Genomic DNA, 5,444 nt, shown 5'->3' on the forward strand with positions numbered 1-5,444 from the left:
CTCTCACAAAGAGTTACTCAGCCCCACCACCTCAGGCTCAATCTCCATCAAGGGTGCTACTGTAGTTAGCGGAGATGGAGTGGCAGAGGGTGTGAAGTGGGGCTCCAATGACACGAGACCTCAGGTTGAGACACCACTGTCGATGGGGCTGAAGGTGGAGCTATGGTCAAGGTGCCTGACAGGTGAAGAAGAAATGGCCAGGGCAGTGCCTGGTTGGGGTAAACGACGCCCATGTGACAAAATAGAGGGGTGGGGTGACAAAGGTCAGTACGAAGAGGTCGAAGGGTGGGGCAACAGAGGACGATGCAAGGAGATCAAAGGCTGGGACAACAGAGTACAATGAGAGGAGGTCAAAGGCTGTGGTGACCAAGTGGCAGGCATAACCGTGCAACAAAAGGACATGATGGAGGATTGCTGGAGATCCTTCTCAACTGCAGCTTTATCACTTTCTCATGGCCCTGTCACAGGTACAATGCTGCTTCGTTATACGATGCTTTGTTATGTGACAAATCGCTACAATAAAGTTACATCCTGTCTTGGTACAATGTTAGAAAATTAACTGTGATTTCACTACAACAATATTTTCGACAGCTGCCTCTGAGAATCTCGTGCGGACGCAGTGACGCAGACAAGCCAGAATGGCTGCCCAGTGTTTACATTGGGTGTGATCAATGCCTTTCATTCTAAATTGTGCACGAGATCACTGTAACATAACTGTTATTGCCAAATAACTGTGCAAGTGCCTAACAAATAGTGCAGTGTGCAACATTAAGTGATACTTTTTTTGTGTATGAAAACAAATGAAACTTGTGACTTGGAAATCATGTCAACCTTACCTAACCATCATCTCCTTTCTAAGCCTCTACACAGCTGACTGAGCGAAGATGCCCTCTCAGTGTTTACATTGACTGTGATCATTGCCTGTTGTTTTAATTGTGCATGAAAAGTCCACTGTTATGGCCAAATAAGATTGCAAGTGCTTAACAAATAGTGCAGCGAGCAATATTAACCCCTTCACCACGATGACGCTTAAACGTCGTTGTAACCCTCCAGTGTGCACACACTACGATGCCTCTGTGCAGTCATATATCAATGCCACCAAAGGAGACAGCAGAGGGTTTAGTTTATTGTGCTGTGGCCTTACATACTGGCTCGTATATGTTACTGAGGATAAAATAAGCCCCACCCACTTTCTTTTCTGCCAATCCCAATACTGTACTGTATATATGGGAAGACACGTGATTGATGGTGTGTTGGACAGTAATTCTGCATCCTGCCAGGATCAGTCTTGGCTGTGTGTTATAGGACAGTGTACTGTTGCTCCGTCCACAGTGAATTATGGCCGAATTACATCGTATTCTTGAGGAACCTCGCGATTCCTCAAGTGATGAGGATTATCAGCTGTAGGCTCAAGACTCGGATATCAGTGACTTGTTGAGTGAAGAATTTGAGAGTGATGAATTTGATGATATTCATGAAAAAAAAATCGAAGGTGGCTGCCAGTTGATAAGCGACATATTTGCTAACACACGTCCCAACCACGTGCCTAAATTTATGACCGAGTCTTTCGGGCTGAATTCAGCGCTCAGTGAATCTGACATTGTGTTGCCTTTTTCAAGCTATTTTCAGATGAAGATGTGGTGAAGCAAATATGTGAGTGGACATATAAGAAGGTAAATAAATTTTTCACTGAACACCCATACAAAAAAGGGTAAAGTAAACAGCATTCTTTGGCATCTAGTTTCAGAAAGTGATATGTACACTTTTATCAGCCCTTTGTTTCCATGGGAATAACGAAACTGCCCCGCATCTACATGTACCAGAGCAGAAGCATGTTGTACACTATCGTTAGTGGCACAGCCAGGATACGTCACCGCCTGGGCCAAGCAGGGGCGAGAAGGCCAAGAAAATATAGGCCTAAATTTGAGTTCAGAGGAATCATTTCTAATAGGTAAGTACTGTACACTGAATTAATCTATATATATACATATATATATATATATATATATATATATAAATACAGGTCTCCCTCATTTACAACTGGTATGCGTTCCTAGAAAGGCAATCGTAAACCGAAATATTGTAAAGCAAAATTAAGGTTTAATGGGATAAATAGGGATGCGTTCCTGGACTCGTGTATAAGGAACCCAAGACTCATACAAGTGATCTAATATGAAATAATAATGATGATGTTTTATGTATTGTCGAGTTGTGCTTGTCTCCCCCGCTTTCTTAATGTTGACAGCATGCTTTATAACAATCGATACAGTTGACTGTGCAAGACTCATGGAACGAGTGATGGAGTTTGTCCCCTCACCTGCTTCGTGCTGCTTCACAATGTTAAGCTTAGACTCCAGGGTTAAGGACGTTCTTGCTTTCTTTGGCTTCATATCACCAGCACCAGATGTTGCAAGGCGTTTACAAGACATCACGGTGGGGGCACTAGGGGGTGCAAAATATGAAGAACAGAAGAAATAGTAATATCATGGGCACTGATGCACACAGATGCACAGAGGTTGTATGCTGAACAAGCACGCGGATGAGACTGGCAAAAGCGCGGGAAACTGTGTGGGTGGGGCAGGTATGCCACGCATCTCTCAGCTGATCTGCCTGTGAGTGCAGGATTTCCACATGCCCAATCGTAAATGCGATGGAGCTCAATCGTAAAATGAATACTGTACTTGGTACTAAAGAAGAAGGATCGTAAATGCGAAATATCGTAAAACGATACAACGTACAACAAGGGAGACCTGTATACATATATATATATATATATATATATATATACCACGTTGAGTACACCACTTCCCATCCGATCAGCGAAGTTAAGCAACGTTGGGTCTGGTTAGTACTTGGATGGGTGACCGCCTGGGAACACCAGATGCTGTTGGCATCCCTACGTGTCAAGTGGGGTTGGTGGAGGATTAGTACCCCTCCCTGTAAAACAATTAACTCTAAGCCCTTGACCACCCCGTTTGGGATACATAGCGTCTGGCAATGAATGAATGAAATATATATATACAGTATATATATATATATATATATATATATATATATACCAGTATGGTATACACTCAAACCTCCATTTAAGGGATTTCGGATTTAAGGGACTCCATATTCTACCTGACAAACGGACAAGACCATTCAAAAGTGATACATAATGCCTAGGTTATGCACATTAATATGTTTCTTTATACAGTACCCGTAAAATAATATTCATAATCATATAAATAAGTAAGAAGAGTGAAACAATCATTGCATTTCATAATAAAATTGTCTTTAAATGTGGTAAAACAATGCACATTTTCAAGTAAGGGACAAGTTGATTCCCCATTTAGTCCCTTAAATCGAGGTTTGAGTGTGTATATATATACATATGTATGTATATATACAGAGATAGCCCGATTATCCGGGCTATATGGTGTTAAGGGGTGCCCAATTAGTCCGAAAGCACGATTAATCCAGCATTAACACAAGTACTGTACTGTTAGACTGATTTATTTACTGGTAAATGTACACTTTAAGTACCAGAAAGACCTTTCCAGTTCAATGTATATTCCTCCAGCTTGTTTCAGTATTTTTCAGACTATATTCAGTTCGGTAAATCATGTTTTCTTACTGAAAGATTTCCTCCCTGTTAGTATCGTCTCGTTCTAAAGCTGTACCTACGATTGTTTCCAGCACAATGGACAAAACTCATCGTACTCAAATGTGGACTTTGTTTCCCAACTTCCCAACTGAAGATTAGGTTAGGTTACATTATTAGGTGCAGTTAAGCTAGGTTAGGCCAGGTTTAAACACTTAGATTAGAACAGTGTCTTCTGCCATTACGTTAACGAATCAAAGAGTCGTCACACCAGAACAGCTGGGAAAGATTTAACAAGAAATGTTTATTTAACCAACCCAGAAATAATCAGAAAAATATAACAGACTATCAAAATGAACTGATTTGGTAAGGTGCTTTTACTGCTTACAGCAAAGCGTATGTTTACCCCCCTCAAATCCTCAATGTTCGTGAGTTCAGAAATTTGTGTGCTCCCGTGGCAGACCTTGAAACCATTTTTTCAAAGTTATAAAGTCAGTTTCTTTTTCTTACAGATTTGAAAAGACTCGTCTGGTACACCTGGCTTTTTCCCCTCCTCCCTAAACCCATCTTGTGATTTGCTATGATTCGTGAAAGAAAATTAGGGGGCATGTTACATTAGAATTTAAACATAAAGTTAGGGTGCATGTTACTTCAGCATTTAAACATATCGGCGAAAACATCTGGGATGAAAGGACCACCGAGCTGTTTGGGATGGTCGAGGAGGGTCGTGTGAACATACCAGTGATCGTTCCCTTCCCATAATTGTTCGCAGTTTTTATGGCTCTCCCTAACTTAACGTTACTGACACCGATACAGTAAAGCATTGTTCAAGGCTAGCAGCCATAAGGGGTTAATGGAATACATTATTGTTTGTATCAATACTCTCTCTTTCACACATACACGAACGAACAGAAGAATGTGAAATAAATGTACACTTAACTGTAAGGAGCAGAAATAACTGTATGCTCTGTAGGTCCGAAATGTGTTGGGAAGCGACATCGAACACAGAATGTGGAACTGAATGCCACCTTACGAGAACATTTGAGATGAAAATATTTTTTCTTATTAGTAAACATAATTGTTCCATTTCGTCCCCTATAATTGTGAAACTCGTAAATTTTCATCCAAGCATACACCTTAATAACCTTACCACTTCAATTCATATTCTCTAGTTTGTTTTCTGTATTTTTCTAGTTTGTTTTCTTATTATCATAACGTTTCTTAAGCCTTACCTACGATTGTTTCCGGCATAATGGGAGAAACTTACTCATAATTAGGGTGCATGTTACATTAGCATTTAAACATATCGGCGAAAACATCTGAGATGAAGTGGCAAGCCGCCTGACTGTTTGAGATGGTAGAGGAGGGTCGTGAAAACATACCAGTGACCTTCGTTCCCTTCCCATAATTGTTTGCAGTTTTTTATAGCTCTCCCTAACCCAACATCCTTGACACCGGTACAGTAAACCATTGTTTGAGGCTGACAGCTATGATGAGGTTAATGGAATGCATTATTGTTTGTATTAATACTCTCTTTCATACATACAGTACACTTAAGAATGAACAAAAGAGTGAACAGTAAATGTAAGAGAAAGAAATAACAATGCTCTGTTGGTCCGAAATGTGTTGGGAGGCGCGATACCTAACGAAGAATGCAGAACTGAATGCTAACTTACGAGAACACATGAGATGAGTAATTTTTTTTTTTTTTCCTGATTAGCAGACATTCTTGTTTCATTTCGTTCCCTAAAACTAGAAAACCCATTACTTTTCGTCTAAGCATACAGCCTAAAGACTTCACCAATTCACTTCATATTCCTCCAGTTTGTTTTCTGTGTTTTTCTATTTGAGGGTAGTA

General features: G+C 40.4%; 1 pseudogene; it reads left to right on the forward strand.

Annotated features, from left to right (window-relative positions):
- Positions 1-2,774: 2,774 nt before the first annotated feature.
- On the forward strand, positions 2,775-2,893 carry LOC145413867 (5S ribosomal RNA; annotated as a pseudogene).
- Positions 2,894-5,444: the final 2,551 nt, after the last annotated feature.

The sequence above is a fragment of the Coenobita brevimanus genome, chromosome 97, assembly GCF_032717465.1.
Source record: "Coenobita brevimanus isolate Jiangsu-jjx chromosome 97, ASM3271746v2, whole genome shotgun sequence".
Lineage (NCBI taxonomy): Eukaryota > Metazoa > Arthropoda > Malacostraca > Decapoda > Coenobitidae > Coenobita > Coenobita brevimanus.